The following is a 22,538-nucleotide window of genomic DNA, read 5'->3' on the forward strand; positions in this document are numbered from 1 at the left end:
ACTTCTCTTTAATTACGAGAGGTAAGTGTTTACCTCTGCAGCCCAGCTGAGCGGGAGCTCGGTGCCCGGCGTACCCACCGCCCGCTGCACAGAAATGGGGGGGGGTCATGGCCTCACACTTAGATGCACCAAGGTTTCTGCATGACTTTTGAAACCACAGCAGAAATAGTCTAGGGTATATTATACATAACAATGCTGCTATCTGCTGGCTGTGCTTTGCTAAAACATTTACTACTTTGCTCTAGAGGGCAGCTGGTACTCGGGTAATGGTGCTCAGTCAGAAGCAGCACCTGAAGAACCATCCTGCTCCACCACAGTCCCCGGCTGCACCCCGGGGTGCCGGCGATCCAGCCAAGAGGCTAACAGAGTAACATGAAATTATGAAAGAAGTAATACGTACAGTGGGCTTTGAAGCTCATATTCGAGGAATGGGGAACATCTAAAATGAAATTTCTAAAATGAATTTCCCATCAATCCGCTTCCCATCTGCTTGCTCGATGCCTGATCCTGCAAAACTCGTGTGGGAGTTCTACAATATTTGCTGCACCATCTGCTGCAAGGCCACTCAGGCTTTTCGATCCAAGCACAGGGAACGCAGAAACCCAGGCAGGCTCTGATAACGTCCCGTGTTACGCTTCAGGTGGCTGACGGAGAAGAAGCTGGCCAAGCAGCGTCGGCACAGCCAGGGCTCTTCCCTGCGACCCGAGCCTGGGAACTGGCCGTGCCCTCGGCTTCCTCCAGCCAGTCCCGCTGAAATCCTGTGCTGTACCAGTCTGGAGCGGGACCTGTGTAGGGCTTTTCCATCCCCCCAGAACAAAATTATTTTTATAACTATTTGCATCGCCGGCACTTCACAGGTGTTTTAATTCTAAGTCTTTAATCTTAGCCTTCAGATCCATTTAATTTGCTGGTGTTTTGATTTGTCGTAACTGATGTAAATGAGATTATCTGTCCCCTGAGATAAACTGTCAAAGGCAAATGCTGAAGAATTGGGCTCTAAAATCATTTTAATATGCTCGTGGTGCAGACCCTGAGATGAAGCCAGAGATGAACGTAGAGCAGTGTGAGCCAGGACTCGGGTCTGAAACACAACGTGCCGTGTGAGAAGGACGTTTGGGCCGATGCACAGAGCTGTTCCGTGTTCGCAGGCTCACGTCCTCTTTTCATTTCTTGAGGACCCACAAGGGCAGGAGGAAACACCTTCACAGCGTGCAAAGAAAGTGTGCCAAGTACTGTGAGGCTTCAAAGTTTTTCTTTTTTAACTCTAAATTCCAGGCGAGACGAGAATGGGTAAGCCTGGGATGCTCTTTCTGGGGAAGAGGGCTGGTTTGGAGGGGACGGCTGTGGAGTCGGATGCAGGAGTTGCATTGGGTTAAGATTTTCCAATTGAAAATTGTTTGCGTTTTTCTGCTGGAGAAAAAAAAACCCAAACAATTTGGAATGGTTTTTCTGTTCGTTTTCTAATGGAAAGTTATTTCGTTGGGGGAAAAGGAGACTAGTTCCAGTTTCTCACTCTAACTGTAGAAAAAAAAGGTCTGAAAACAGTTATGTCTCTTTTTGTCTTGCATAAGACATAAAAGATGTCCCAAGGGCCTGTACTTAGGAAACTTATTTTCAAGTTACATATTTTTTTTATTCCTATAAATTAAACAATACCTTACTCCACCGACCCTTGGTTACTTATTTGCTATTTCTGGTTCTTGTGAAATTTTTTCTTCTTCTTTTTTTAATCTTTGTGTTTGCATCTTCCCTCTTTTCTTATCTTCTGCCTGCCCCAGGGGCTTATTGCTGCTTTGGCAACATGCTAACGTGTTTAGGAACGATAAGACGTCTAATTAATAGTTTAATTAGCAGTACAAGGTCTTAATAGCTTATTAAAGGAAATACATTCAGAAAATTCTTTTCCTTTTCTTGTGTTGGTACAATATAATTTACCAGCAAATGATAAAAACCAGTTTGGAACGGCGTTCCGACTTTCGGTAAGGAAAGTGGTGCTGGATTCGTGATTTCACGGGGGATTTTGCACCACTAATACTATTATTTTGTTGTTGTTGTTTAAAAACAATTTAACAGATTAACAGAAGCAATTGCGAAGGAACAATGTCGCTGTGGTGTGGCAGGCAGGAGCCTGACGAGCCTGAAAGCGGAATTAAGTAAAACTGCCTTCCCTACTTCTGCATATAAACAAGTCCTGGGGGAAGGTAAACTTGCTCTTTAAGCAGCTCCGGCTGAAATGTCAGGTCACGCGCCGAGCTGGGGCAGCTTGCAGGCTGCGATCCTCCCCGCTCCTTTTTCACTAGTATTTGTTAAAACTGAGTATTTTTATACGAAGGCACCCTTGGCTTATAAACTCCAGCAGAGTAAGGACCGCCTATAAACCCTCTGGATCCCCTTTTGCTTTTGCCAACGAGAAACTCGGCGTTAAATCCTGCTTCGCAGGCGGAGAGCAGAGGGAAATCAAACCGAGCTGCGCTGCTTCGCTGCAGCTCGGATTCCCCGGGCCGCCGTGTTTTTCCTCTGACCCACACAAAGATTTCTTTCTAAATTTATCACAGCGTTCATCGGCAGTCCCACTTAGTGGCAGATTACGAGGCTGGGCAGGCAGGGCCCATTCAAATGAGGGCAGGGGAGCCTGAAAAAAAACCACGCGGGGGATGACGCAGCCAGCGAGGCGAGGGCAAGGAGCGGCGAGGGGGCAAGAGCAAGCCCCAGCTCAGCACCCACCGGCCGCTCAGCTCCGGATTATCCTTCCCCGGAGCCCGGGAGCCTCGCTGCGGTGGGATGCATGGAGATGGCAGCGCCCCAACTCCTGCCTGGAGGTCCGGGGGAGGTTTGCTGGTCTCTGGAGGCCCCGCTGCTGGTGCTGCTGGGGAATTTCCACCGGGCTGCGGAAGGAGGTGCTGACCTCTGCGCGGGTCGCAAAGGCGAAGCAGCATCTGGCTGCAGCGGTGCGTGCTGGAGGGGGTGTCTGTGTGGCACCCACCCCCCCCACCCACCCACCCAACAGCTGAGCACCCCTTGGGCTCCCGACACCTCTCGTGTCCGTCCGTCCCCCCCAGTTCATAGCTGCACATCCTGGGCTCCTGCCAGCCCGGATCCGGCACCGGATCGCTCCCGGTCTGTGGGAGCAGAGCTGTGGTTTTGTGTCCCCGTGGACCCCCAGGCCGAGGACGCAGAGCGGCGTAACCCATCCTGCCGCCAACGCGCGGGGGCCGGTTGATGTTAGCCGCATGCTTTGCGGAGCCGAAGCCCTATATGGGGAGTACGCGCCGTGTTTGGAATCACACGGGGAAATTATGCGGTTACAAGGATGGCATAATTGAGAGAATGCTTGACTAGCGCAATTTTCTTCTGTGCCTGTCAGCAAATCACTTAATCTGTGCTGTGCCAAGTTTCCCATCCGTTAAATGGGGAATGATTATCCCCCCTGCTTCCTGAGAGGGAGCGAGAATAAAACCCACTCACGACCGTGGGGGCACGGGAAGGTGCCCAGGGAGATGCGCGGTGACCCACGGAGCGGCTGCAGACCTGGAAGGACCCGCGTAGGATTTTAATCCCAACCTTTCGAAATGAATTTCTCCTCCTGCTGCTTTTTTTTTTTTTTTACTGAAAACCCCAAAATAGATTTGCTTCTCCCGTGCAGGATTTGAAAAGATTCCTCTGTGGGTCGGGACAGCCCCGGTCCCGTGGGAAAGCAGAAGAAAATGCCTCGACGTGCCGGGAAAAGGCACCTCGGGGGGGGGGGTTGTGAGGGGGGGTCCGGAGATATTCCCAGCCGGTCCCCCCCCCCCCGGGCCCCCACCTCGGGAACACACGCTGCCTCCTGGGAGTTGTAGTCCCTGCGGGATGACCTTGGCTGCGCCGGCCGGGGGGGGGGGGGGGGGCGGTTGGCGACCGGTTCCTCGGCCAGGGAGCCCCCCGGGGGGGGGGGTGGGGGGGGGGGAGGGAGTCTGTGTGTGTGTGTGTTTTGGGGTGGGGGTGTCGCCTCCGCTCCCGCTCCGCCCCAGCCAACAGCAGCCGCTGCTGCCCGCCCCCCCCCCCCCCCCCCCCCCCCGGGGCCGGGCCGGGAGCCGCGGGGATGCTGCGCGGCGGGCAGGTACGGGGGGGGGGACACACACACCGGAGGGGAGGGGGGGGCACCCGCTGCAGCACCCCCCACACACAGCTCGGGCACAGCCCTGCCCTCACCCCCTCCCCGGAGTTGGGGGGGGGGGGAGACACACACGATGGGACCCCCCCCCCAGTGAGGCCGGGGCTGGTTGAGGCAGGCGGGGGGGGGGGGGGGGGGGGGGGGGGCGGCGGGCCGGGGGGGGGGACGGCCTCCCCCGGCCAAAGGCAGCCTGGGCTGGGGGGGGGGGGGGGCAGAGGGATTCGGCACGGCCCCCCCCCTGCTTCCCGGGCTGGTCTGCTTCCCTAGCGTGATGAGAATGATTTTTGTATTATAATAATAATAATAATAATAATAAAATAATACAACAATAACATGATATAATAATAAAATAATGATAATAATTAATAATAAATGACGATGACGATGATAAGCAGCAGCTAATTCTGTTACACTTCAGCAAAGGGGTCGGACATAGGTAAAATCTTGGGTGACTCTGCCCAGGCTCGCTCCTTCCTAGTGGATAAGTGGGAAGGACTGTCCCAGGCCAAATGGGAACATCGGGCGGAATGTCAGGGGTCCCTCACTTATTTCTGTTTTAACCCAAGGCCACGGGCGTTGAAAGCGGCCGCTTTACAGCTTCGCGTTGGCTCTGCTTTTGTATTTAGGGATAATTGCTCCGCATAGCATTGTAACTTCCATGCAATGGATTGTTATGTTCTTGCCCTTTTTTTTGTCTCTCTCAGAATATATGATGTAGTTCCTGTTTGTAGGCTCTTTTAATAGCGAGGTGGCTGAGACAAAGTTTACTCAATAAACTTGCTTTTCCCCTTGAGCAGCTTTAGCTTAGATAAACGGGCTTTAAAGTCCCAGTTTAGCGTGGGACTAGGACTGTTTGCCATTCATCGTTGTTAGTTAATTGCTATTTGGTTAAATATTTAGTTGGAATTAAGTTCTTTTATGTTCTTTTCTTAAAAAAATAATAAATAAAGGTGTGTTTAGTAGTGTGGTAAAAGGCCTTCTAGAAGGCTTTTTAAAGATACTCTGTGGTAGGGAAGCTCCATAAAGTTTTTTTTCTATATTTTGCATTTAAATTTTCTTACTTGTAAGTTTGCCATGTTGTTATTTGTCATTAGCCAAGCTAAAGCAGCAAGGATATTCGACTGTTTTCTGTAGTGACTGCAGAATTCTTGTCTTCATTACCAGTTTCATTCCTTATTCCAAAAAGAAAAACAGTGTTTGCATTATTGTTTGAATTCACAAAATCAACTCATGGCCTGCAACTCGGCTGTGTTCAGCGTAAGAAGACAGTGCAAAGGAAGGAGAGTTTTGGAAAAGGCGCTGAGGGTGGACTTCACGTAACACACTTAACTAGGAGCCAGCGGCAGCACTCCTGCTTTTCCACCCCATCCATCCCCGCGCAGGTTTTCATGAGCACCAAGGATGAGGATCTGAGTTTCAGGCTTCGGTCTCAAAGCAGCTCTTTTGCTTTCAGGTACCAGGATCCCTCTCCCCACAGAGGCCAACGGCACCAGGTACCTGCAAGCGCCTTCGCTGCGCGCCCAGCCGGCGGATGATGGATGGGACCTCACCGGATCGTCGCGCAGCGCGTGGATCAGGTGGGGACAGGGACGGGAGCGGGGAGGAGCCCTGGGAGAGACGGGGGCGAGCAGAAAAACCCCCGTGGCAAGCGGCAGCACGCTGCCGAGTCTGCTTCTGCGGGAGACTCGGCGCCCCGCGTCAAGGTCTGCGTTTCGTAGGGCCTTTTTTGGTACAATCCTGCAAATGGCCCTGTTCTGCAGCAGTGACCCAGTCATTATATAAACAAGGGTTTAATTTTGGAACTTTAATATTTAACAGGCTTAAGTTTCTTTCACTCAGACATGTTCTCATACACTGCCCATTCGACAAAATACCTCTCACCTACGTTGTCGGTTGCTAACAGAGTATCCTGCGGCTGTGTTCGTGGTCCGTTTGAGTGAATATTTGTACTCGGGATAATTCCCTTTCTTAGTATCAGGGGTTTATCAGGTGGCATCACCCTGGCTGGCCCTTCTGAGTTCTCACTCTGGCTATCCTCTAAGATGAACGGGGGAGACAAGTAACACGAAAGGGTGTGTTGATGCTAAGAGCAGCCAAGGCCAGCATGGGCAGTTACCTACAATCACATTCCCGTTACAAGCCAAGGCCCTTTGGAAGTCAGACGCAGGGATCCGTCCTGAGATGGGACCTCTACTAGAAGTGACTCGTATAACTCGTGTACCAACTCCTGCAAGGAGAGAGGCTGGAGCAGTGTTGATCCCCTCTCGCTGTCTTCTGCAGATAATTTCCCCCTGACTTTTTTTCTGCAGTCAGTAATTATTCCACACATTTTCAGTTTCGTGATGGTAACACGGGTATCTCCTTGGAGGGGACAGAAGCTCTACTCGTCCCTTGCCGTCAAAGGCAAAGACATGGTTTCTTGTCTACGGTCCTGCTGTAGGTGTATTACCAGCCCTTTAGCCTTGACTTTTTTTTTCTAAAACCATCAGAGGAGTTAGAGGAACAGGAAACAAATTGCATTAAAAGTGCTTTGGAAGAAGGAGTTACCATGGAGATGGAAAGTTGGGTGGGGATTTTTTTCAGGCTATTGGAACGCAGTGGGTCCTTCTCAAACAAACTTGTGTGGTCTTGATAACATGGCTGCTGTCTCTCGTTCTTTGTGATGGTCCGAAGTTGTAAGGCATCTGCGTGTTGGCTTTAGTGGTTTCCATCGTTGCCATTCTCTCCGGCCATCGAATGACTAAATTTCCAGCATCAACGCTCACTGATAATTGACCCTGGGCCACTCAGAGTAGCTCCCTTCCAATGCCAGCTACCTAAGCGTGATAGATTTCCCCATCTTGTGGTCTCTGTGAAATGGATTTACAGAAGGAAGCTTTTGTTCTTTGTGCTGTAGGAACTACATTAGTATTCTGGGAAAGAAATATCTGCCTTTAAACTATGACTTAGCATTTCTGTTGTGGTCCTACACTTTCTTACCTGGGTCCACTTTCATGCGGCGGCCCTTCGCAGCATACCAGTCAGCTGGTCATTTTCATAAAGCACTGACAGAAGGAACAACGTGGGCTTTGCACCCTTTAAATATGTTTTAATGGTGCAGTTTTCAGTGCTGCCTATACTGGGCTGTGAAATGAGTAGGAACTGTGTTTAGATAGAGGTATAAAACTTCTCTCTGGTGTGTTTACCTGGCATCCTACAGTTTCACAATGCTCCGTGACCATGGACCGTCACACTGCCTGCTCAGTACACTTTGTCACGTAAATGGAATGACGCAAATATAAGAATTAGCCCTGCCCTGCTGGGACTGCACAAATCCATCATGCAGGAGCCTGCCTTTCGCGGTGCCTGTAGGGAGCACCCAGGGAAGGAGCGGGCAGGCACGGCAGGTAGCTACGGTCCTTCCCACATGCTGCAGCCAGCTCTCCGTGAACTTCTGAGTAACACCACATCCATCACTTGAATATGTTCAGTTAGGGTTTGTCGGTTGGTTTTTTTAGCCTAGCACTTTGAACCTACGAATTCTGAATTTAATCAGATAATTTTTTCCCCAGCCCCTGCACATCATGAGATGCTTCCCTTACTCCTCGCCGTCTTACCGTGGATGTGCCTTGCTGGTTTTGTATCATCTCCAAACATTGCCAGCTCACTACGTACTCATTTTCCAGAACGTTTGCAAACATGTTGAACGCTCAGGAAACTCCCAGCATCCTGGCCTGTGTGTTTATGTACATTTGAGCACCGAGCGTTTCAGTTATCACCTGTACTCAAAGTTTGGTGCAGGCAGTGAATCGTCCTCCCGAGGCAGCTTTCTTCTTGGACAACCTCATTTTAACCTCACAGGTTTGAGGCAGGAATGGCTTTATATAACCCAGATTTCATCCCCGGGGGTGGCGGGTTTGGTGTCGAGGCTATGCAGAACCAAATGCTGGCCCGCACAAGTTGGGGCATCATGGACTATCCTGCCAGCGACCTCGTACTCGTTCCACCTTTAGCTGCTGTGAGGAGGTGAAGAAATGCTCCAGCTCCAGGAAAGGAGCTGCAGGTCTCCAGAAGCAAACGCCCTGGGACACCGGAGCTGCCGGGAGGTAGCCCTGCTGAAAGAGCATGTGGCAGGGGGGAGACTGGGATATAGGTCTCAGTCATTCTTGGCTCATGGATGTGCACATCGGATGGCCTTATTTTCACCTGTCATATCCAGTCTGCTTTCCTATATTCCCCTTGAGCACCTCTCTTCTCACCCTGTCGATGACTGAAGTGGGGTACCCTAAATGCCAGAAGACACTTTCCTGCACAAGCTCACATTTCACAGACTTCTGAATTCTAATGACTACCCTGGACCTTTCACCCTGCCATAGACGCACCTCTTTGAAAGCTAAACATCCTACAGATGTTTACAAAAGGGGAAAAGCTCTATTGCTGGGTTGTAGTCGGTTGGGGACTGTAGGTAAACCGATCAACACAGAGCAGCAAGGTTAATGCATGTGCTGCTGTTGGAATCACAGCTTCCCTTCCCACCCCGCGCCATGCAGCAATTCTTTGTGTCTTCGCACGGGGAAGCAGAATTACCGCCGTCCGCCAACATCTCCCTTTTTTGTTCCTCGCTCGCGCACACTCTTCCCCCATGCTCTGCTCTGGGGGCTGGTCCCTGACAGTTCACAGCCCATCACTGGGTGCCCGTCACATCTCCTGGGCGACTCTGTTCACACGTGGATAATTCTTGATAGCTCATTTATACCAGCTTTTACTTTTCTATGCAGTTCTTTGCCTCAGAGATGAAACTAACCCCTTTAGTACTCTTGTGCAATACCAAAATGAGTGTGGAAACCATGTTTGTGTGTTTACAAAAGAATATAGATGTGTTTTCTGTCCTCCTTCGTGTGTGAGGTGACACACTCAATGTAAAACTAATTGGAATTAAAGTCTTGGTGCCTCTGTGCAGCCAGGATTATCATAGTTACAGTGTAGGACTGCCAGCTCAGCAGTCATTGACTGCTTAGGACTGACTTTTCTTCTAATATTACTACTAAGAATCCATTCAATAATAATTTTAGAATCCATGTCTTTTTCATTATTTAAGATATATTCATCTCTTCCCCTTATCTTGGTTTTAAAGACTTTATGAGAACCTGTTAGATCTCTGATTTTGATTTAACTCTTTAGCTTCTCAGTGCCGATAATTTTGTGTGCAAGTGCAGGGAAGGCTTGTAAAAAAGACAGCAAAGTCTGGTAAAACTTTTCTAATTATTTAGGTTTTGGAAAATTTGAAGGCCTAATCCTCTTTTGAGGAATAACAGTTGTTCTGATCAAGTAGATGGACAGTACGTCCTGAAGAGTGGCAACCGTGAAATCCTGCAAGACAGTCTAAAGGGCCGAGGCATTTGTTCTCTCTTTTCATGGTACCAGCCATCTTCCCTCTCCATATGACAAAATCCCCAGTAGGCAGAGGGTCAGTATAGGCGACTTTTTTTCTCTTGAGTACAACTAAACTCAATGCTGTTGTATGAAAAATATTTTATAAAAGCAGGGCAGCAAAGGACCTCGTGCGGCTGTGTAACACACTCAGCGGGAAGCTGTTTCCAGCTGTTACTTTCTTCTTTCTTTTCAAGTGTTCCATGGCAAAATTAGATGAGCCGTGTTAGCGGTGATGCTCCTCTCTCCTGGAGCTGCTGGAGCCGGCGTGTTTGTGTCCCATCCACCCTGACACACCGTCCTCCCGTTGCCAAGGAGCCGATCGCATTGCTGAGAGCCAGGACTGTGCCTGAACTGCTCCGGCATTCCCGCTCTTCCTCTGCCTTCTCCCCACCTCCCACTCGGCCTCCGCCAGAATCGGCGTTAGAAATGGTGGTCCTGCAAACACCACCTCGCTTTGGGGGTTTTCTTTTTGCAGTTTCAGGCAACTGGGATGTGCACACGGACAACCCCAGCGGTGGGACTGTCGGGTCGGCTGTGACGAGCAGGGTGTTACTACCACGGGGTGATGGACACCTCTGCAAGATAACTCGGGTTGCCATGGTTACAGATGGAAAACAGGGCTACGGGTTAACTCGGGCCAGCATCGCATGAAGCACAACATCCCACGTCATTTTGCGCACCCCTGAGACAGTGGAAGCCGGAGTGGTGGCCACCATAAATCCCCGAGTCCCCACCCAGCCCCAAGTTTGTACGTTAAACTTCCCGAAAGTTCCCACACAGAAAGCAGCCTCAGGGATGGAATTGGGGTCGGGGTGAAGAAGCCTCCTGCAAGGCTCTGGCAGAGGAGCCCGTCTCAGCCCTGTGACCTGTTATTTCTTACTTATTGGTGCACCCCAAATGTTAAGGCCGTACGTAAGCTCTGATTTTTCTGACCTGTCATGCTCTGAATATTTAAGAGGAATTCTGGGAGTCAGGCACACACCTCACCTCTAGACCGCGGTCGCATCTTGGAGGCCAAGCAGATGGTTTCGGCTGGAGCCGATACAGACTCTGATGGACCAGGCAGCGATGCAACATTTCTGGCCGTTCTGAGCGTCCCCAGAACACGATCGTCTTCAGGACTTGGTGAAAATCTCCCAGGCAAACAAAGGGACAAGTGAAGCCTGGAATGAAAAACAAAGGAAAAAAAAACAAAGGAAAAAAGAGAAGTTTCTAGCCCAAGCAGAGCTGTTAGTCACAGGTGATTTTGGAGGCTCCATGGAATCGCTTTGGGATGCTGCTGTTTCTCTTTCACGGCACTGGACGGCAGTACTACAGCCCGAGGAGGACAGTTCTGCCAGGCTGGTTCCTGCGTCTCACCGGGCACAAGCTGTCACTGTCTCCCAAAGAGCGAGCCTGCACGTGCACGGGTATCGGCAAAAAGGAGGTAAAGGGCCTGCTGGAAAGATCGCTCCTGGCTTCTGAGGTATTGCATCCCTCATTTCAACGGTCCAGCCCTAAGGAATGGAAAGTGACAGTGCAGGAACGGATCTGAAGAGCAGAGGCTCCCGTCCGGTGCAGTCAGTGGGCAAATAAATTGTGTTCACGCTATTAATCTCTTAATAAAATTGCTGATCTTTGGTGTGCTATTCAAAATGTGTATTTAAGGAAGTCTTAAAAGTTTGTACCTTCATCACAATATATTCTTATTGCCTTGTTTTTTTGGGGGGAGGAATAGTATTAGAAGCTGGCTTAGAGGCTTTAAACCAGTCCTTGCCATTTCTTAGCTGCTGGCCCTTCCAGCAGGCCGAGAGCTAATCCTCAGCTCTCCTTTCCCCTTTAAAGGAGTAAAACGATACAGTCATGTACGGGCTGAGAAGGAGCTGTTTTGTGTGTTGTTTTTTTTTTTTTTTAAAAGGGAAAATAGTTGGCAGGAACATGAGCAAAGCTGAAAGTATTTTCATCTGTTTTGTTTTGTAATGTTTAATGTTTTGTTTTCTACTTTACGAATTACACAAAGGAATCACTCAAAACAAAGGTCTCCCATTCTGGAAAGGGAAAAAAAAAATCTACAGTGGGACTAATGCGGCCCATCAGAATTGGCCAAGTAAGAAAAAAACCAAAATATGTTGAAAAATGACAACATCTATTTTTTCTCACGAAAAAAATAGAAACGCTCACCCTCTAATTGAGATTTGTTTGTAGAATAATTCCAGGCTGTAAAGGGTAATCAATTTGTGCATACAAATATTTTTTGAGATTAATTTTTATTTTTGTTAACGGTAGCTTGAATTTTAGAACTTACAGTGGGTTTCAAATGATTATTGCTGTGTAAGTACAAAATACCTGTCCTAACTTTTAAACAGTTGTGTCTCCTTGTTTTACGAGAGGCTACAGAAGAGAACTGACAGAAAAGGACAGTTTAAAAAAAAATAAATCTTGGCAGTTTGAGGAGAAAACAGCTGGGAGAGGAGTCTCTTCTTGCTCCTTCCTTTTTACAAGTATTTTAAAAAGATAATAGCTTATAATTACTTATTTTTAGAAGCGTTTAGAAGGCTCAGCTGAGACCCAGAGGCCACTGTGGCTCAGTGCTCTACAAGCAAAGCCAGTTTATCCCTGGCCAAAATAATTTACAATCCCAGTTTGAAGGCTGAGACAAGAGGCAGAGCTAAACCTCAGCCAGTACCTGCCAGCACCAAACCCAGCACGAACAGCAAAACGCCACAGTTAGTGACGGCGTCGGTTTATTCAGCTGAGCTGATGAAACCGCTCTGAATTCCATAATTTTCAGCAATAAAGATAAAAAGCATTTCAGGAATTTTTCAGATAAGAACAACTAATTTGTGGCACCGAGTTTTAAATACTCCGGGAGCGTCTTGGCAGCCGATGCTTCGCGAGGAGCTGCAGGCAGGCGTGGTGCTCGCTCTGTGTGTGTGTCTGGCAGCTCCCGGGCACTCGTGGGTGCTGCGCTGGGGGTGGGAGCGGGGACTGAAGCGGTTCGCATGAATCACAGCAGATTTCCCAATCTCTCGCTGTGCTTACAAAAGCAGTCACTCCAGGCAGGGGCTGGCAGACACACGCATTCAGTGGGATGCGCCCTCGCACCCATAGGTGTTTCTAAGCCAGGGCCAAGCCTCGCTGCACACACGCAGCAGCATCACCTTTCTGTAGGCGCATCCCGTAAAGCAGTGGGCAAAGGGAGGAGGTCTGCTCCCGGACGAGGTCTGCTGGTGGCACGGTAATGCTAAGAAAGCTGCTTAGGAATGTCTAAACAATTTTTTTCCCTGTTTATTCATTTCCCAATTGGAAAATACTGCTTTGTCATATTAAGGTTGGTGAAACTTTTAATGGGAGATTTTGTTGTACCCAGGGTGTGACTCCGGGGAGTTGGGAGGTGACAGCAGGACGGGCAGCCGGGACTGCAGGACAGCCAAAAGCTCTGCTACAAACTCAGCCGGGATATGGGAGACTGGAGCTGCAAGACTGTCTTCTGTGGAGATCAAAGCAGGGATGTGCAGGCGAATTTCTGGCAGCCCAGGTCAGCGTCCATCAGCCCAAAGGTACCAGCTGTTCTGTAGTGCGCCTTTCTCATTTAATTAAAAATACAAAGAGCAAGCCCCACATCCTGGATCTGCGTTTCAGTGCAGAGGGGAAATGAATCCCAAAAACGTAAAATGAAATCTTTTCTGATGAGCTGTAAGTAAAAATACTATTTATTTACTGAAGCGACAGTCCTACTCAAAACTAACAAGGTCTTTCCCAGACAGACACCCTCTTCCTAACTCTCCTTTGCCCTGAGAGCCGCCTAGCCGAGCCGTAAGCATCGGTGTTCCCCCCAAAACCTTACCACCACGTAGTGCAACCTGCCGGGCTGACGGTCCTGGACATGATGCTGTCGGCGTTTCAGATCCTGCTCTCTGTGATGGCTCTGTGCTAACATTCATTGGGACTTGTGTTTTTTTCTAAAACATCCAAACAGGCTCAGTCGGACACTTTAAATGAAATTCATGCTGTTCCCCCTGTGCTTGCAGGAGAGTTGTTCCTCAGTTAGGTGAATCAAAGATATTGAAGGAATGTTTGATGAATTTTTCCTTTGTTTTACCAGCTAGCAGGTCTTTCAGTCGCTGGCTGTTTTCACAGCAGCAGTGATGTGTGCAGACCGAGATCCATCTCGAGCAGAGGGGCCCTCGTGCTTACCTACTGATTACTGCTGCAGAAATGAAAGGAAAAAACGTAGCATTAACTCCTGGTTTCTGATAAAACAAACCTAAGTTATTATAGCTGAAACCATATATTTTCTGGCTAAATATTTAAACTGGCAATTAATATACATCCTTTAGGGTGGGAAAGTAAGTTGTTTTCCATAGTTTCATAGGCTTTCTGGGAGAAATAAACTACCCTAGTTTCAAAAGCAGAGGCTTAAATATGTTTATTTCTCATACTAAACATTTTGTAATTCTGCTTATGAGATAGCAAGTCAGCTCTCTGTGTGAACGTTGTCCGGGAGGAAATAAAACCGATAGGGATTTGTGGCAGTTCCTACGGGACGTACCGGTGCATGGCACCGCTCCCGGGGGTTTTATCCATGCTGGGCAGCTCTGGCACAGGACCGAGCTCCCCCGAGGGCTGCCGGCGGTTCGGGGAGTCGGTAGGAAGGTGGTGATGTTTAAATCTTTAACCAGCAAAGCCCGCGTTACCTGAAACCCTGTTTTCCAGTGGTTTTAGTCTGGTTTTGCTAACTGGGGAGAGCAGATTTCCAGGGCCGGGTGCTGAGTTAAGCCTGCGCCGATGGGCTGGAGCTGGGCAGCCGAAGGCCGGCGAGGCGAGACGCTGCCGTCATTCCCGTCACTCCCGTCGCTCCCATCGCTCCCGTCGCTCCCGTCGCTCCCGCCGGAGGACGGCGTGTTCCTGGCGTTATGCAATAACGGGCAGCGTGTGCCCCCGGCCCCTCTGCTGCCGCAGTGGGCACCGATCCCCCTCTCCATTGACAGCCTCTGTGTCCCCACGGGAAACCTTGAAAAAGCAGAAGTGTGGCTGTAATTAGGATTAAGCTATTTTTAGCAAGCTGTCTGGTGCCCTGTCCATGCTCCAGCTGAGATGTTTAATTCTATCTAGCTTGACTCTTTCTGCAGTTGCAGCCAGGACTGATATAAAAATTTTCTTTTAAATCCTGAATTTGTTGGGGTTTTGTTTTTGGTTTTGTTGGGTATGGTAGTTTTTAAAAAAATACCCCCCCCCCCCCCGCCCCTTGTACAATAGCTGGAAAATCCAGCACTAAAGTAATACAAAGGTTGCTGTATAAAAAAAAAGTTGTACAACTTTTACTATCATTATTATTCATTTTACTATGTAGCTTGGAAACCTAGTCATAGATCAGGAATGTGTTGTACCCTGGGCTGCACAAACAGCACAGAAGGAAAATTGCCTCTTCCAAGCTATATTGAGTAAAAACATGTAGTGATACCAATGCGATTTTTGCTAAATAGCATCAGGACAAGATGTTAAAGACATCTCTGAACAGCCAGCCGAGCACCTTGTCATTTACTGATCCCGTATTTAAATATCTGCTGTTCATATGTTTGACCTTTTATAATGTATTTGTAAAGGGAACTTCAAGTAAGATTAGCAGTTAGTTAGGAAAACACCGTGAAACACAGTTGGATCGAGATCAATAGATTCCTCCCTCCCGCTGCACCCCCCCCCAGTAATGTTTGACTTTTGTAAATATTCATGCCCCGTGTGAGACTGGCCAGAGGGGCAGGCACCGGGGCGGTGGGAGGAAGGAGCTGCCCCGGTGCCTTCCCAAGGGCCGTGTGTCCCGCCCCGGGCAGGGGATCGGTACCTGTAAGCGGCGTCCGGGCATCAGGTCTGCTGGAATTGGTCCTCGGTCGGAACAGCCGCGCTCTCCGCTGGGTGGGAAGCGTGAGGGTGGTCCACTGCCTGGGGGCTGGGGAGATGCTCGCCTTTTAGGGAAAAACAGGCTCCTCACCAAAAATGCCGTTCTCCCCCAGAAAATACAAGTCGGCCCAGGGGCACGTTCTGCTTTACGTGTAGGGGCAGGGAGTATTTTCCGCTACACCCCACCTGTCTGTCGTGTCCCCCCCCCCCCCCCCCCCCCCCCCCCCCCTTCCATGTATTTTAGTGACTCATGAAGCTTCGAAGTGCTGAGCGTGGAGAACGGCTATTTCTGTGCTTCCACTGCAATCCCTGCTACCTCCGACTGTGCTGCCAGTGCACCTCAGCCATGCACAGCACCCCCGCCGGCTCTATTCTTAGCAACTAATAGCTGAAATAATTACTTTTGTCTCAGCGCTGTTGGCTCCTTAGATTTGGAACTGAGCAAAGGCTGCAGCTCGGGGAGCCTGGCTGTCCCCGCTCCCTCTCCCAGCATGGGCAGAGCAGCCGGGGGGGCCGGGGCAGCCGCCTCGCCGACCTCAAGCAGAATTTCTGACATCGGGCCGGTCAGGAACGCTGGAAGACGGCGAGCAGAGCGAGCGGAGCTGTCGGTCGAGGATGCGAAATACCTCGAACTCGTCTTCAGCGCAGGGCCTAAGCTCTGCTTTGAAGCAGCTTGTATGTTAATGTGGTGCCACCTCTTTGAAAAGGATCCCAGCTCTTCCAGCTGGGATTCTCTCAGACTTCACGGGGTAAATTCCAGGAGTCCGGGTTTTCAAAGGCAGGGCTAGGTTTTTCACCCGCAGGCTTCCATTTCAGTGCCTGCTTTGTTGCGTGGGCTAGGTTTGCACGAAGAATGCAAACGTTTTATGCAAATGTGACTACCCAATCCCAACGCATCCCCGACAGTTCTTGGGAAGGAACACGCACCTCTGGCTCGGCAGTCTTTTGATCTCAACGCCAGCTGTTCCAACCAATTCCCTTGAACCACCCCCAAAGAGAACTACCCCCATCTTTGTGCAGAGTCCGTCGTGCACACACAAGCAGGCGCACGGAATCAACTTCAAAACTGTTTCCGAAGGGGGTTTATTGCTATTTATAAGCCTGCCTGCTCTTCCTCCTGTTGGTTGGGGCCCCGGTGAGAATCACAGCGTGCGTACGCGCTGGGCTGGCAAGAGGAGGAAGTGCTGGCCATTTCTCTGGCATTCACTAACGAAGCTTGTCTGGAAAACAATAAACCTTTCAGAAAAAAACCTAAAGCTAAATGTTTGTTGTTACTCCGTGACTTTTCTACTGTTGTCACAGTGGAACGAAACCTGATGCGTGGTACAGCATGTAGAATATCCCTTCGTGGACTTTGGTAGCTGTCTTAGCAAATACTCCTATTTTGGAGTTGCAAGTCTCCAGTTTCCTGGAAATCTGTGTGTCCTGGTGACCGTTAGGATAGCACTGTGAGACTGTGAATTGTCTGTTGTTGTCCATGCACATGTGAAAATAGAAGGAAGACGTCAATGTCTTATTTCTGCTTTTCTTTGAAAAATGAAAGAAAGTGCCTCTTCGAAATAATTTCCTATCAATTTCCTCTGAAAGCCACACTGTTCCGGCAGCTTCTGTTTCAGATGATGGTCACGTCTCACTAATTGACTGGGGGCCTTCTCTGCAATAAGGACTATAATTAGCAAGAGGCACAACTTGAGTAAAATCTGGGAGCAAGGAACTCCCGAATTTCCATATCAGCTTTGACCCTGATTCTGCATACAATGTGGGTCAAATTATTTAACCTTTATTTAATTCAGCCTTCCCATATGCAAAATTACATTAATTTTAAATGAGCAAACATTAAAAACTTGCCAGTCTCCGTAAGTAACAACTAACATTACTTCTTTATTTGCAGTCAATGTAGACAATTGTTTTACTATAGCAAAGAGTTAAATAAGTTTTTTGGGTTTTTTTTTTTTAAGGACAATGTTCTATTACAACATTCAGATTAAAAGAAAATTTTAAAAATCAACCACCCTCTGATCGGTGAGTGTTAGGGGAAACGGTCCTGGCAGATGGGCTATCGTGTTACTGTTTCTGCTGGTATTCCCTGAATGGAGCTGGCTGGGAATTCTGTGCCGAAATAGATTTTCGTTGGAAAACATCATGTCGCTGAGGTTGTGAGTGTTTTGTGAGGAAGAGGTAGCACTTGCAAATTCCACATTTTGAAAAAGAGCTATTCCGTATCAGCATTTGAAAAATGTACTATTTTGCATTTTAAAGCAACTTTCAGGACTTTGGGTCAGTAAACCTTGAAGAACATTGTGCTGAGCTTTATTATTGTTAACTTTTACATTTCCCTGTCCACCTTTGCCTGAATCTTTGCTCCTTCCGTTTATTACTAACTGCTCCCCACAGTGATGTGCCGAGATGTCATTTACATGGATATTGAGGTCGAGGGGTTATAGATTTACAGCTGCACAGACTTGCTATGTCTTGGGCAGGAATTTGTTTGGCATAGTCGAGGCCTTTGGATTATTTGATCTCAGCCTTTTAGTTAAACAGGAACATGCCCTGATTTTAACAATCGCAGTTTCCTGCAGTCGGAGGAAGGTGTGGCCGATGGCATTTAAACCGAAACCTGAGCCAAGGCTTCACCAGCAGGAAGCTGAAAGTGCGGGTAGTACCACGAGGGTTTCCTTCGTCATTAAAAAGACCAAGGACCTTCCTCAGTAGATGGCTGAGGTTATTTTATCACCCACAGTACCAACAGTGATGTGCAGGAGGGTTACATTTTTGTAACGTCAGACTTCGCATGTTATTATATTAAGGTCATTGTAGCACGACAGCAGAAAATAGCATGGGAGATGCCAGAGAACTGAGGATGCACCTTTACGTACGGTTTGGCATATAAGCAGCGGCAAGCCCACGCTTCCTCTGCCCACTGATGAATTGCTCCCTCATCCTTTCATGATGCCGAGGGAAACCGTCAATTGCCAGCAGACTTGGTAGCGATGCCTGGGGCTCAATCCCTCCCACCCTCCTGAAGAAATTCTTTTTTCCTCTAACACCCAGCCTGAACTGTTCCGGCTGTAAGTTGTGATATCTTGTTAAATTGCCTAGCACGATCAAAACTTTTTCTTTTTTTTTAAGTCCCATGTAAGCACCCATGGCAGAGTTGTAGTCAGCTATTAGGTGACTCCTCGCTTTGAAATGGATACTTACACTACCATTTGCATGGTGAGACAGATCTCCCCTGCCTCTGACCACGGCCGTGGACCATTTCCATTTACTAAGCTTGCTTTCTAGCCCAGGACTTTGCTTCCTCGTAGTCAGTTCTTAGAAAACCAAAGTTCTGCCTCCTGCTTTTAGACAGAGTTTGGAGGGAAAAAAAAAGTAATACCCCACCCCCACCCCCCTCAGTAACAAAACACGTACATGCGCTCCGCTTAAAACAGAAAAGCAGCCTAGATTTCTACTGTGGAATCATGGCATCTAGCTCCTTACTTCAGCTCACAGAGAATGCCAGATCCTGACCAACAGCGTGAGAAGATGACTTTATTTTTGGGGGGCCTCATAATTCAGTTCTGAGTGCTGAAGCTTTCCATTGTGCCATGTTTTCTTAGTTACGCACTTAAGTGTTTCCCAGTGCAGTGCGTCTGAGTCTTCTCGGGAGCCTGAGTGCCACCATAAAGTAAATACTTACAGTCAGGTAAAGGTAGAAATGTTCCACGGCTGGTGATTTTCAAATGAAAGCAAACCATAAAATAAACGCTGCTTTTCCCCTGAAAGCAACCAAAAGATATAATTTGAAATAAATCAAAGTTCCATTTTATTTTCTTAATATACCACGAGACTGACAAAATTGCTGTGAGCTAAAAGCACCAGTCAACTGTCCCATTTCTGAGGCTCCGAGTCTTTTATCTTGCTCCAGTGCTGTACGCAATCATGTTCAGAGCTTCGCCAGGTCTCGCGGGTCCAGCGAGATGGCCTCTGTCTCGTCTGCACAGCGCTGGTGTGTTGTAAATCAGCCGCACGCTGGCGGGGAAAACGGGGAATGCGGAAAATCCGCTCTGACCCTGCCATGTTGGTGGAGCTTCTGAGATAACTCAGGGGTTACTGAAACCAGCACTGACAGCTTAACATCACATAAAACACTGGCCTACTTTAGTGAGTATCACTGCTGGGTGACTCATTTAAGTAGCCGTAGTGCTCTTACAATTTTACCTTCATTAACTGAAGTAGTTAATGCTTCAGCTTTGGCCACAAAGCGTATATGTAAGGCTTGAAGTCCCACGGGTTTGATTGCATAAGAAACCATGTCTTGTGGCATTTAGTTGATCAAACACTGCTTCTTTTGGTCACATGGAGGTTTGATTTCCCCTTGCATCAGCTACAACGGACCTATTACATTTTTTTGTACTGGTGTCTGACTGTTCAATTCACAAGGGTCACCCCCTTCACCCCACACTGAGAGCCTGTGCTGCTCTCCCAGGTCCCTAGCTCATAGGATCTTTTTCTTTTTTTTTTGTAGAATCGTATCTGAGAAACCGGGAGCTTGCAATTCTTCTCATTTGTGTCTGTGCGTAACAGGTGTCATTTTCAGTGTAGTACAGACAAATCCCAAAATAGCTCAGGCTCTTCAGACGCTGCGAAGAGAAAAAATAGTGGTTACTTCAGCTTTGGTTGTAGTGAAAAACCCAAAGCTCACAGCCAGCTCTGAAGTCCGGAATTAAAATGGCAGGTGTAGCTGTGTAGTAGTGATCTCTCTCTTGATTCTGTGTTTTTCAAATGGACTGCTGGCTCTCTCGCGCTCTCTTTTGTATATGCAGACTGACGCATGAACTCCCTCGTACAGTGCTGGCTCTCCATTAGCTTCTCTTTGATTCCCAGATGCTGTATCTACCACTGATCCTCCTCCACATTTTCCGGTTTTGAGGCTACAAGACAGGAGAGCACTGCTTCTCCTGCCTGGTGCTGAAGTTGACTGAAGGCACCGGAGTTAATGCAAGGGACGGTCTCGGGGGGCAGAGGCAAGGAGAGAGAGAGTGTTCGTCTGCAAAATTTTTCTGGCCTGGTGAAGCCTGCTGTGCTGAAATACATAGCTGTTCGTGGACTTTCTTTGACAGAGATTATTGGATTCTGGTGACTCCAGGAATGCAGTTATTAGTTCCCCTGCCTACGCCGAGCATTTTGTATCTGTGTATGGTAACACTTATTAATACTGTTCAGATTAAGAAGAGCCGATAGCTTTCTAGCACTTTCAGTACCTTATCTTACACCAGGCACCTGCCCAGTGGCTGAAGATCAATGTCCTGCGGCCAGCATAGCAGGGTCTTGTGGGTCCAGCAGTAGCCTCGTGCTTTTATGCCCAGAAGACCTGTGTTCGTTCACAGGAGCAGTTCCTTTTAAGTTGCCTTGTGCTTCAGGGTAACTGCCTGCTGAGCATTTGCAACACATAGGCCTAAAATATTTTATTTTAGGGAGTCAAGTAATGGTTCCTGTCACCGAAACAGTTAATCAAAAAGCACTAACTCTCTACTGGAACGTGTGTGTGTGCGTGTGTGTGTTTTTGTTTTTTAGAGCCAAGAAGATTTGCTTTGGTTTTTTTAAAGCAGAAACCACCACAAAGTTGGCTGTGGTTTCAGCTGCGCTTGTTCGAGATTTGTATTGCTGACTACCAATCCTAAAAGAGTTAACCTAGTAAGTATGACTCAGAAGCAGAGAAGGAGATGCGGGGCTGAGAGCCTTGGAGGAAGCACAGAAAGAGAGGTGAGGAACATAATAATTACCAAAAAAAGGTGCAGAGTCCAGGAGCGACGTTCCCCTCGGTTTGCCTGGCCCTGGCACCGCTGGCACGGGCTCCCTGGAAAGCTGCAGTTCCGCTCTTATAACACAGGGAGCAGGCTGGAGAATTTAGAGCTGCGTCACAGAGCTCAGCGAGAGAGTGAGAGAGCAAGCTCCGTCGATAGGTCTACCAGCAACAGCCCTGCTGCAGCAAGAGGGGAGAGAGGCAGCAAGAGAGGCAGAGAGGGCTCCAGAAAGAGAAGTAACACCAACATCAGGGAGTGGGCTCCTGCCACCATCCAGTGTCATTTAAAGATCATATTTGGGCTCGGTTGGCGTAGGAGGCTTCGCCCATTGACGATGCTGGAGACCCGGCGCGCTTAATCCCGCGGGGAGGGAGAGTGGGCAGACGCCGAAAGGGTTAACGGAAAGGAAATTTCTGGAACCTTCTATTCTGCGGCGCTACACAGCGAGCGGAGGGCTGAGGACTGCGCAGATGGTGCACGGGCAGAGCTCTCCGGTCCGGTTCGTCTTTCCCACGTACGTACCCTTTGATCAGGATGGGGCTTGAGCTGCATCTGCGTATTTTAATTATTTGCAGGGCGTCCCTTTCCCCCGGCGTCCCTAAGTTCGGATCCCAAAGTGCCTTTATTATTATTTTGGCTGGGTATGATTGCTCTGTTCTGCGTCAGAGCTGTTTTCTCAATGGAACGACGGCACAGGTTGTACTAATGTCACTCTTGCCGGCATTGCTGTACTGCAGAGGAGGGTAGTAGTCGTGGGGGAGAGATGACAACTTTGCAAAGACTGCTGTTTTCGTGTTTTGTCTGGGCTTTTTATTCCCCCCCGTCTCCCTAAAGGCTGGCATGTTGGCGAGGGCTCGGTGGAGGGGTTAACAGGCGCTCTGCGTTTCAGAGCTTGGAGGTTTGTCACTGCGTAGTTCGGAAAGTGGTAAACGGTGACGCAGTGATCATTGCAGGGCATGTCGTCCAGTTTTTAAAAAGCACTGGGGACAGGTAGACGGTGCCTTCCAGACGCTTCCACACCAGCTGAAAGGGGTTAAGGATGAGTCGAGACGGGAAGCTAGCATTTAGGGATTAAATGTCATCATTTTGGCGTTGGAAAGTTGTTTACCTTGCTCTCTCCGTGTCTCCATGTTGGCAGCCTTCCAGCTCACATGTGATAGTCTTCCCTGTACTGCTGCATCATTAACTAAGTGGCAGAGCTGGCTCCCCATTGGCCGGGGAGGGCTCTCAGCCCAAAGGCGCCGTCCGATTGGCGGAGGAGGTGATGGCAGGTGAAAAGCCCTCCCGGATTGGTCGAGGACTGGGTGTCA

At 48.8% G+C, this 22,538-nt stretch overlaps 1 protein-coding gene across 4 annotated transcripts in view; it reads right to left on the reverse strand.

Moving 5' to 3' along the window:
• Positions 1–22,538, reverse strand: part of CD46 (CD46 molecule) — a 251,230-nt gene that overhangs the window by 203,500 nt on the left and 25,192 nt on the right. The window contains exons 14-17 of one of the 4 annotated variants that reach the window (XR_007509980.1): positions 19,122–19,200; positions 15,384–15,488; positions 14,239–14,554; positions 13,636–13,751 (exon numbers count right to left, since the gene is read on the reverse strand). The exons of 1 other annotated variant lie outside the window; for it this stretch is intronic. The gene's annotated coding sequence lies outside the window, so the exon portion shown is untranslated. Of the gene's footprint in view, positions 1–13,635; positions 13,752–14,238; positions 14,555–15,383; positions 15,489–15,664; positions 17,094–19,121; positions 19,201–19,220; positions 20,065–22,538 lie in introns of those variants that run through there. 2 more of the 4 variants (XR_007509982.1, XR_007509981.1) reach the window with 2 other exon arrangements.

The sequence above is a fragment of the Accipiter gentilis genome, chromosome 29 (genome assembly GCF_929443795.1).
Source record: "Accipiter gentilis chromosome 29, bAccGen1.1, whole genome shotgun sequence".
Classification (NCBI taxonomy): Eukaryota; Metazoa; Chordata; class Aves; order Accipitriformes; family Accipitridae; genus Astur; species Astur gentilis.